The 11,469-nt window shown below is 44.1% G+C and overlaps 4 non-coding genes and 2 pseudogenes across 4 annotated transcripts; 2 read left to right on the forward strand and 4 right to left on the reverse strand.

Annotated features, from left to right (window-relative positions):
• Nucleotides 1-6,945: 6,945 nt before the first annotated feature.
• LOC119013155 lies at nucleotides 6,946-7,064 on the reverse strand. The gene has a single exon (XR_005072703.1). It is a non-coding gene; the product is annotated as a 5S ribosomal RNA (ribosomal RNA).
• A 294-nt stretch (nucleotides 7,065-7,358) lies between these two features.
• Nucleotides 7,359-7,467, forward strand: LOC119013150 (annotated as a pseudogene).
• Nucleotides 7,468-7,700: 233 nt separating this feature from the next.
• Nucleotides 7,701-7,819, reverse strand: LOC119013147. The gene has a single exon (XR_005072698.1). It is a non-coding gene; the product is annotated as a 5S ribosomal RNA (ribosomal RNA).
• A 962-nt stretch (nucleotides 7,820-8,781) lies between these two features.
• trnad-guc lies at nucleotides 8,782-8,853 on the reverse strand. Its single transcript has one exon. It is a non-coding gene; the product is annotated as a tRNA-Asp (tRNA).
• Nucleotides 8,854-10,172: 1,319 nt separating this feature from the next.
• LOC119013148 lies at nucleotides 10,173-10,281 on the forward strand (annotated as a pseudogene).
• A 451-nt stretch (nucleotides 10,282-10,732) lies between these two features.
• On the reverse strand, nucleotides 10,733-10,822 carry trnay-gua. The gene is given in 2 exon segments: nucleotides 10,733-10,768; nucleotides 10,786-10,822. It is a non-coding gene; the product is annotated as a tRNA-Tyr (tRNA).
• Nucleotides 10,823-11,469: the final 647 nt, after the last annotated feature.

Here is an 11,469-nt window from a genome sequence, read left to right on the forward strand (position 1 = left end):
TAATATTCTTTCCTTGTGCTGGAACCAAATCTATTCTGCGTTGTTTTAACACTTCATCCTTCATCTGTCTCCTAGTAAAATTTCCTCTTCCCTGGATTCTCATATCTCCATATGTCCACTAAGCACTCCTCCCTCATCTTCTTCAACATTTCCCTTGAATTTTCCCATGTAAATACTAGCCATTTCCCTACATCTAGCTTGCTACCTTTTTTGATGTTAAAATCCCCTAGTATTATACATCTCCCTATCACTAGCCCTTTCAATTCCTCTATCGTACTTCTTTTGTCCATTTCTATATTTGGGACATATACATTGATCTAAACAGCACATCTTGGTATTTAAACTCTATCGCTAATATTCTACCTGACCTTTCTTTATATACCTTCTTTTTCTTGTCTGCACTGTTTTTTGTTTTGTTTTTTTGTTTTTTTTAATCATTTATAGCCACTCCTCTTGCATTCTTATAGCCCCATTGTTATAAATCTCCCCCCTCCATTCCTCCCTCACCTCTTTTCACTTTACTTTTTTTTTTTTTTCTCCTGTATACACAGGATATCGATTCTATATATGCTTATAAATTACTTTTGTGGGGGAATGCTTTCCAAGATATGGAAATTCTTAATGAGGGAAATGAAATCTGCAATATAAGTGCAATATAACTTTTTCAAGAGCTTCTCTCCACACACTCGGTGTCAAAAATACAATTGACAGAAAACCTTACCAAACTTGGTGAGCTGAATGTGACTTAAATAGATAAAATGAGCCCGAAGAACCAGATCAACCAGATCTGATTGTAAGACAAAAGAACAAATCAAAAAGAAAACAAATCTGTCAGATCAACAAAGAGCAAGACTGCGACAAGATTATGTGCAATGTTTACTGCAGTTTTTGTAAGACAAAGTTTTCACGAGTGGTCTCCATTCAGATTAAATTAAACACATGACAGAAGACAAGTGAAATCGAGAACACACACTGAAACAGAGCTGAATTAAAACGTTTCACGATGCAGCGTGATTTGCTACAGTTGTAAAACAAAGTCCAACAAGCTGTCTTCGCTCTCCTTATGTTCCTCAAACACTGAATGTCTTTGGTTTAGGGCACTTTTGTCCCTTTTTTTTGCTCCATGCAAAACCCTCAGGTGTGCTTTGAGGCTGTTGACAGTCTTTGACTATTGACAACCTTTTCATCGCATAGCGTATGGTTCCTGGTGATCCACACCACTCGCCTTGCGAAACCCAGGACTCTACGCTACAACTTAATACTCTCCCTCAGTCTTTCTCACTCTGCTCACTGTCATCATTACATATGCACTCTTTGTTTTTGTTTGTTTTTTTTGTTTTTTTGTAGCAGAATTTATATCTTTCCATTGCTTTCATATCACACTCTCTGGCATAATGCCCCTGAGCCCCACACTTGTGACAGTTAAACTCTGGATAGCCTCTCAGGATGTGGCCAGGTGGAAAGCACAGCTTGCAGACTCTGATTTGCTTGTCACGTATCACCCTGAAGTACTCTGCCCCATTATGTGTATTGAACTTGGTAGAATATGGCAGAGATTGTACTTTGTTTTGTTGAACCTTACTTTAAGGAAGCGTGTGCCGTCTGCGATTTTGCTTCCCGGCCACATGACTCCCCAGGTTTTGAGCTTATCCATTATATCTTCGTCCAAGATGTAAGCCAGGAGGTTCAGAAAAGAAACCACCGCCTCTTTTTCACGTAGCTCCTTTGCCACTACTGTCATGTCCCTGATCTTCAGCCCCTCTATCAGCCTTTCTTTTCCTCCAGCGCTCATCATCGTCAGCTCGTACGTCCTCTCCCTGATCACTCTGCATGCCAGCAAGGCCTCCACACAGCCTGATCACTGCTTGCATTAGTTCAGCTGGTGTTACCTTGCTGCTGCCCTGCACGCGTGCACACACACCGTCAATTCCTCGGCAAACTTGTTTCCCTCCCTTTTCCTTTTTCACTTTTCCTGCTGGGGGATACACAGTGACAAAAGTAGTCCAATAAAACTCACATAGTTGAAAAAACAGGAGAAAATGCCGCCAGAAACCGCACACAAAGCCTTTGCTGCTGCTGTTGACACTCTCGCTTTTGCGCACTCACATGTTCAGAGCGGTATGGCTGTAAGCGAAAGCACAGGAGACAAATGCACTATTCATACGCGTTCAACAGTTATGTCTAACAGTTCAAAGTGCACCTGGTAGACAGGTGTGCGTACACGCTTCACAATCCCATTTGTTTGTGTATTTTTTTGCAGTTTGATTTTGATTCAGAGCACTCTTGTCCCACTCTATTTTCACTCTGTACAACAGTCTCACATGAGCTTTGAGAATGGGAACAGCTTTTGACTGCTGATGACTTTCTTGTCAGTGCATTGTTTCTTTTGATCCACACCGCTTGTCTTGCAAATGCAAGGACTGTGTTTAACAAGTGTTTGTTGTAAGATTCTTTTTTTTTTTTCTTGTTGGTTCAGGAACATGTGCTCATCTGTTTCACCACACATGCAGCATATCCTGCTGTACACCTGCTTTGCGATCTGGTGCAGGACGATGCCCGCGTATATTCTCCTGTGCCTGATTTTGAAATCAAGGTGAAAAGAGTTTGATGTTATGAATGGGATTTCTATGCTTTGCCATATGGTGTGAATTACTCTAGTGGGAACTAATCTCCGCCAATGTTTTTCAGACGCTTGTGTGTTTAAGATTTTCGCCACCATGATCATGTACCACTCGAGTTTTTACAGATGTTACGTTGACCGGTTGTTTCTTCAGGCACAGAAGAAAACTCAGGGCATCGCCCTGCACCTCACCGCTTTTGCCCGAGTAGATTTCTGCACTCAGTCAACAGACTTTGCTGGAATCTATGTCCAAGCTCTACCACTTGCTTTCTCCTGTACAGTATGTTACTATATTTCATTTCCATACACACTCTTGCAGTGTCAAACTCAACGGTGCTTCCGACCACCTGTCCCACTTTCTTGAGTATGGCCGCCGTCATGCACCCACTCGCCATACATCTGTCCTTCCACGCAAAAGCTGGGCTTAAGAGGAAATCTAACGCCTCCAAAGCCTCCCGATAGTACCCTGCCAGGCCACCGTAATCTTTTCTGGGAGAGGAAATGCATAGATTGTAAATGCTCCTCTCACCGTACTTAGCCAGGTGGCCCGCCAGTGAGTCTTTCCGAGGTGACTGCCGGGTCGAATCAAAAAATCTGCTAATTTAAGCCTTAGTGCATCTCTTTTGGCACTTATGTCAATCCTAATCCCCCCCCTCCCTCTGTTTAGCAATTAACACTCTGTGAGCAATCAAATTTCCCTTTCCCCTCCATAGACAGGAGGAGATGGCCTTGTTTCTTCTTGCTGCTGACTCAGTCGGACTGATGTTTATGACAGCGGTTTCTCTTCAGCTGTGCTGCACTGGTACTGTATATCTCAGTGATTACCTGGAACGATAGAAACGCTGGAATGTACCCAAGCTTACAGCACCCGGTATTCCGATGTGCTTGCATATAACAAATCAGTAAATATAAATCAGTAAAATTTCAAAGGAATATAAAAAACAAAACAAATTGCAAGTAACACAAATGATTTCAATGTTACACCCAGGAATCACATCAATTCTAAACCCCCCTACGAATTCTACACCATCTCTCCCCCTTTCTTGTATACAAACAGACTGCTGTCTTTGGTGAAGAGCGTAGTTAAATCAACAGTGCCTTGCATCATTCTGTACTCAATTTGAGTTTGTATCATACTTTTGAAGATAGTACAAACAGGAATTACTCTATACTCGTGCTAGATTTTGTCTGGATTTGATTGCTTTGCTCTTCTCCCAGACACCAAACAGAAAAATCAACTCCCAAGAATCCCTGTTGTCCCATACCAACCATTTCAACAGATCAAAAAACTCAGTTTGGTACATTTCACATACATATGCAATAGGTCCTCATCTTCCAAACCACATACATCACACTCTCTGCCAACCTCCCTGTCCAACTGATGCAGTATCACATTAGTGAAAATACTATGACCCTTAACTTTCCATTTTTCCCAGATCTTATTCTCATCGAGTTTTGGGAAAAAAACCTCTGTTCTCTGTTGGAGGTAACTGGGTCAAAAGGCTTGGTTAGTGCTGCCTGGAAGTTTGTGAAAGAGTCGCAGATAGATGAGCCCTGACCCCATTCAGCAGAGGCCCACGCCTTGGTTCTATTGGTCAGATGCGATATCATGAAGGCAGTTTGACCGGTCCATGGGAAATGCATGTGGCATGAGTTCAAAATGAATCGAGCAGTCAATTAAAAATATTTTGCGGGTTCCTCAGTATACTGAAGAAAACAACAAAAATCACTCCAGAAGGAGGAAAAGCAAACTACTAAGTCTACACTGATCTTAGAATAAAAATACACTATGAAATTTACACAAATAAAACCACTCACATAGGGGGAAAAAGCAAAAGGTTGTAAACTTAAACTGCGCTGTGCTGAGCTGAAAAACTTACAAACCAAAAGATGCTCCAAAGGGAGGGAAAACAAAGACGCTATGAAATAAAACTAGGTTCCAACAAAACAACCTGACCAAAACATTATCAAAGCAAAATCACTCTTCTTCAGAGGTATACCACAATTCAGAAAATACAAACGTGGCAAAACGTAGCAAAGAAACTGTGGCATGACTATGAATTAGGGCTGGAGGTACATGACAAGACGAAATACTCTGGCAACAAGACAAGGGGAGACGCAGACTATAAAACACATCAGGGAAGGGGACACAGGTGGAAACAATTAGGAATTGTCAGACCGGAGGGTATGGAGCTGGTCCAGCTCCGTGCTCCGGCAGGGCTGCCCTTTATCAACAGTTCTGTTCATTATTTTTATGGACAGAATTTCTAGGCGCAGCCGCGGGCCGGAGGGGATCTGGTTTGGGAGCCACAGGATTTCATCTCTGCTTTTCGCGGATGATGTGGTCTTGTTGGCTCCTTCGAGCCAGAACCTCCATGTCCTGGGACGGTTCACAGCCGAGTGTGAAGCGGCTGGGATGAGAATCGGCACCTCCAACCGGAAAAAGGTGGCTTGCCCCCTCCGGGTTGGGGGAGAGCTACTGCCTCAGGTGGAGGAGTTTAAGTATCTTGGGGTCTTATTCACGAGTGATGGAAGGATGGAGCGCGAGAATGACAGACGGATCGGTGCAGCGGCCGCAGTAATGCAGTCGTTGTATCGGTCTGTCGTGGTGAGGGGAGAGCTGAGTCGAAAGGTGAAGCTCTCGATTTACCGGTCAATCTACATTCCTAACCTCACCTATGGTCATGAACTTTGGGTCATGACCGAAAGAATAAGATCCCGGATACAAGAGGCTGAAATGAGTTTCCTCCGCAGGGTGGCGGGGCGCTCCCTTAGAGATAGGGTGAGGGGCTCGGAGTAGAGCCAATGCTCCTCCACATCGAGAGGAGCCAGTTGAGGTGGCTCAGGCATCTGTTTTCGGATGCCCCCGGGACACCTCCCTCGGGAGGTGTTCCTGGCATGTCCCACCGGGAGGAGACACAGAGGAAGACCCAGGACGCTGGAGTGACTATGTCACCCAGCTGGCCTGGGAACGCCTTGGGATCCTCCCGGAAGAGCTGGAGGAAGTGTCCGGGGAGAGGGAAGTCTGGGTGTCCCTGCTCAGGCAGCTGCCCCCGCTACCCGGTCGGATAAGCGGATGAGAATGGATGGATGGACAGACCGGTGACACAAAAGGAAGGGCAAGTGACCTGAAATGAGAGGAGAGTCACTTTTCAAAATAAGACAGAAAATTCACAAGACAAAGAAACCCCAAGACAGGACACCACTCACCATGGTGTGACAATAGTACACTGCCTGGCTAAAAAAAAAGGTCACACACTCTAATATTTTGTTGGACCGCCTTTAGCTTTGATTGTGGCACGCATTCGCTGTGGCATTGTTTTGATAAGCTTCTGCAATGTCACAAGATTAATTTCCATCCAGTGTTGCATTAATTTTTCACCTAGAAATTGTATTGATGATGGGAGAGTCGGACTACTGTGCAAAGCCTTCTTCAGTACATCCCAAAGATTCTCAATGAGGTTCAGGTCTGGACTCGGTGGTGGCCAATCTGTGTGAAAATGATGTGTCATGCTCGCTGAACCACTCTTTCTCAGTTTGAGCCCAATGAATCCTGGCATTGTCATCTTGGAATATGCCTGTGCCATCAGGGAACAAAAAATCCATTGATGGAATAACCTGGTCATTCAGTACATTCAGGTAGTCAGTTGACCTCATTCTTTGGGCACATGTTGCTGAACCTAGATCTGACCAACTGCAGCAACCCCAGATCATAGCACTGCCCCCACAGGCTTGTACAGTGAGCAGTAGGCATGATGGGTGCATCACTTCATCTGCCTCTCTTCTTACCCTGATGCGCTATCACTCTGGATCAGGGTAAATCTGGACTCATCAGACCACATGACCTTCTTCCATTGCTCCAGACTGAGTCCAATCTTTATGCTCCCTAGCAAATGGAAGGCTTTTTTTTCCGATCAGCCTCACTGATTAGTGGTTTTCTTAAGGCTTCACAGCTCTGTGTGTGTGTGTGTGTGTGTGTGTGTGTGTGTGTGTGTGTGTGTGTGTGTGTGTGTGTGTGTGTGTGTGTGTGTGTGTGTGTGTGTGTGTGTGTGTGTGTGTGTGTGTGTGAATGCTCTTACTTTCACTATTAAACATAGCCCTGAGTTCTGTTTTTCTACGATTTGATTTCACCAAACCTTTAAGTGGTCACCGGTCATGATCATGATACAATGCATCTACGCTTTTGATGCAAACATATAGAAGTGAGCGAAACACAAGCAGCACAAAAAGGTTGAACATCTCTCTCAGACTAGCTGCTCTGTTGTTCAAAGCTGTGTCTCCACTGAAGAAGCAGCAGCAGCGCCCTCTGTACCGAGAGGGCAAAATGCTTACAGCACCTGGTATTCCCAGGCGGTCTCCCATCCAAGTACTAACCAGGCCCGACCCTGCTTAGCTTCCGAGATCAGACGAGATCGGGCGTGTTCAGAGTGGTATGGCCGTAAGCGAAGGCAAAGCAGACAAACACAATATTTATACGCGTTTCTCTGTATCTGTCAGCGGGGAAACATTAGCACACTTGAACAACTTTTGGGGAAAGCCAGTGTTTTCAGAGAGTGGGTACATTCCAGCGTTTCTATCGCTCCAGGTAATCACTGAGATATACCAGTGCAGCACAGCTGAAGAGAAACCGCTGTTATAAACATCAGTCCGACTGAGTCAGTAGAGAAGAGCGGAGCGGCTTTGCTTGTTTCGCTCCGCACGAACGCGTATGAATAGTGCATTTGTCACATGTGCCTGGGCTTACGGCCATACCGCCCCGAACGCGTCCGATCGCGGAAGCCAAGCAGGGGCGGGCCCGGTTAGTACTTGGATGGGAGACCGCCTTGGAATCCCGGGTGCTGTAAGCTTTTGAATTTCTCTGCATAAGCAGGGAATGCAGTCAATTGTCGAAGGATTTTCCAAGGCATGTCATGATACAATGCATCTACGCTTTTGATGCAAACATATAGAAGTGAGCGAAACACAAGCAGCACAAAAAGGTTGAACATCTCTCTCAGACTAGCTGCTCTGTTGTTCAAAGCTGTGTCTCCACCGAAGAAGCAGCAGCAGCAGCAGCGCCCTCTGTACCGAGAGGGCAAAAAGCTTACAGCACCTGGTATTCCCAGGCGGTCTCCCATCCAAGTACTAACCAGGCCCGACCCTGCTTAGCTTCCGAGATCAGACGAGATCGGGCGTGTTCAGAGTGGTATGGCCGTAAGCGAAGGCAAAGCAGACAAACACAATATTTATACGCGTTCACCGGCTCCGTCCTCATCGTTTCTCTGTATCTGTCAGCGGGGAAACATTAGCACACTTGAACAACTTTTGGGGAATGCCAGTGTTTTCAGAGAGTGGGTACATTCCAGCGTTTCTATCGCTCCAGGTAATCACTGAGATATACCAGTGCAGCACAGCTGAAGAGAAACCGCTGTTATAAACATCAGTCCGATGTCAGCTGGAGAGGCAGTGGATTAGTTCAGCAAAGGAAGCTGATCCCAGGCCTGTGTGGTCACTTCTGTTTTAAGGTAAGGGCTAATCTGTATAAACTGTATTATTTAGCACTGTTGTATATGATGTTGCTGAGGATTTGATCTCTTGTAGGCAGCAAGTAACGTCCGCCAATGTAATATTGCCACAAACATAATAAACCACAAAAGTAATAAAAATCTGCAGCATTTAATGTAATAAATCCACAAATGTAAGACATTTTCCACAAACGTAATAGCGCTGCCTACTATAAATGTAACATGCAATTTCCCACAATTGTGGTAACTATTACATTAGACTTGGCAGGTAGTGATGCGTCGGGGTTTCTTAACTATTGTTATGAACAGATGAAATGGACTCTCAAACTGTGAAGTACTGTACCTCCATAAACTCTTAAACCATGTTGAAGCCCTTTTACTGGTACTGTTTCTTCAATATTCATATAATCGCATATAGTAAACCGGTAACGGTTTAGTTGCAGAGGATGGGGGTCGCACAAGTTGCAGTAGTCCAGCCGGGAGATGTGCGGGATGGTCTGCTGGTGAGCATCACACACAGATTCCTCACAGTTGATGAAGGCGATACTGTGATGTCCTCGACAGTGAGTGACAGGTCCATAGAAGCGCAGCTTTCAGTGCTGCTCTGTAGAAAAATACCACCTTATACAGCAAAAACACACATAAAACGTAAAGCGCCTCCCCGTCGGGGAATCGAACCCCGGTCTTCCGCGTGACAGGCGGAGATACTGTCCACTATACTAACGAGGATAGACAAACAGAATGACAACCACTAGCAATAAGTATTGCTGCTCTCGTTGGTCCATTATTGTTTAGTGAGACTTGTGTATTATTATTATTGTTGTTGTTGTTGTTGTTGTTGTTGTTGTTGTGTAAATGGTGGCCTGTTGACGTTTAATTATTTACTCATTCAGCTATTTCTGTCTGTGCTTATATCAAAATAATGTGTGAATAAAAACTTTTGAAATGTGTTTCACCTGTGAAGGTTCAATAGACCTATTTTTCCTCAGGGTAGCCCATTGTACTTAAGAGAGATTGTAATGGAACTTTATCTGAGTAGTCACTAGTGATGGGAACGGCAGTTCGTTTTACTGAACTGAATCTCTAGAATCCGTTCAGTAAAATGATTCGTTCACTGCTCTCCAACTCCCTGAACTGATAAGCAGCCAATCATTCGCGGGAGACGCAGTGCTCTGAGTGGTATACATGCACTAAAATTATTACACGGTCAAAGTGTCTGTCTCTGCGCACAGTAAAATCACTTAACATGATGCTACATGGATGTTAGCAACACAGCACTAATTTTAGCAGTACCGTTACTGAACGTGAATCATCTCCTCTGCCCTGGCTGAGTGAGAGACACAGTGCCCCTTTCAGCACAGTGCATGAACGAGAATCACGTCCTCAGCGTCAGTTCTCTGCCTGCAGTAGGTTCGCGAATCATGAACGAATCACAGCGCAAACGAGAATCACGTCCTCACAGTTCTCTGAGTGAGTCATGGCAGTTCCACTCCCGGCCGACATGATCGCGGCTGAGCTCAACTGAACTGAGAAAGGAACAAATCAGTCCATGAAGTGATCCCGTTCACCTCCTTCACTGAAAAGATCCGTTCGTTCGAACGCCACGTTCGCGACCGACACAACACTAGTAGTCACTCATAGAGTATACGCTGCAGCAGTCGGACTGATGTTTACAACAGCAGTTTCTCTTAAGCTGTGCTGCACTGGTATATCTCAGTGATTGCCTGAAACAGTTATCCCTGTTAATAATTCTGCTCTCTGTCGCTCCCAGGAATCGAGCTGTCCAGTGTTTTCTCTCGGTTTGATTCCAAACATTTGCAGTAATGTCTTCTATAAGATGACACGAACGCTGAAATGTACCCACACTCTAAAAACGCCATGCTAACTGGAGTGATAGAAACGCAGGAATGTACCCTCTTTCTGAAAACACTGGCATCCCCCAAAAGTTGTTCAAGTGTGCTAATGTTTCCCCACTCACAGATACAGATAAACAATGAGGACGGAGCCGATGAACGCTTATAGATGGTGTGTTTGCGTTGTTTACCTTGGCTTACGGCCATACCCCTCTGAACACGCCCGATCTCGGAAGCTAAGCAGGGTCGGGCCTGGTTAGTACTTGGATGGGAGACCGCCTGGGGATGCCAGGTGCTGTAAGTTTTTTTTACCTTCGCTGTGCAGAGGGCGCGTAGGCCACATCTGACTTCCTGTACTTCTATGCACGCTATGATGCAAGGACACAACACAAAATAAATCACATTTAATTCCTGAAAGCTACATTATATGTGGACATTGCCTTCATATTCATTGAAAGTGGCACGTAAAAAATACATGTTAAAATGTGATTGTCGCACGAAGCCACATCAGAAGAAAAACAGAACTCTTTTTCATTTGTTTTCGTTTTTCATCAGGAACTGTTTATCCAGTAGTGTTATTTGTTTTAAATATGGACACCAAATAAGTGAAGGTTAACAATTTCGCTTCTAACTTTAAGTCTATATAGGTGTCTCTGCGAAGTTGGCCAAGCTAGCTAACGTTAGAGTGCCTCCGAAAAACTTAGTTTTCGCGGTGTTTTGTCGTGATTATGGATAAATATAAATAAAAATGTACCTCCTTCGAGCCGGATTTGAACCAGCGACCTAAGGATGTCTGATGTGGTACACTCTACAGTCCTCCGCTCTACCAACTGAGCTATCGAAGGGGCTGATAAACTGTATTGAACCCGCCGTTCTCATAACTGAAGCCCTGACGTTACTCTGGACAGATTCTCACTGTGGATACTTGTTCTTGAAGGTTTATCCAAAACTTTTTTTAAAAAAAGTATCAGTCCTTCAAATGTGAAGTAATGTCTACAAGTGATTCAAAACAGTTGACTAATTAACCTGTTGAGGATTCCTGTAGCACAAACTGATGTTGTTCGTCCTCCAGTCCTCCAAGTTCTCCAGCTCTGAACTGAGCTAACATTGCAGGATCTGCCTTACTTCATATTGTACATTAGTAGTATGTTGTAGTAAATTGGACTTCATTAAATTACCTAAAACTACTGGAGGGCAGAATTCTCCGTTGGTAATCCAGCCTTTTTATGTTGTCATGTAATTACTATGTTCTAATTGCTCTGAACGACGTTATTTGACATAAACCTCCTGGTCTAAAGCTAAAATACAACTTTGAGGCACTTGTTCTATATCTGAGTATTTCTGTTTACTGCTACTTTATACTGTCACTTCATTAGATTAATTTATACAATTCTGGGGAACGTTTTAAGACATTTAAGTCAATAATAATAATAGATGTAACCGGAAAATATAGATTTAGAAATACAACTATTCTTTATGTTCAACATTAATT

The sequence above is a fragment of the Acanthopagrus latus genome, chromosome 22 (assembly GCF_904848185.1).
Source record: "Acanthopagrus latus isolate v.2019 chromosome 22, fAcaLat1.1, whole genome shotgun sequence".
NCBI classification, from domain to species: domain Eukaryota; kingdom Metazoa; phylum Chordata; class Actinopteri; order Spariformes; family Sparidae; genus Acanthopagrus; species Acanthopagrus latus.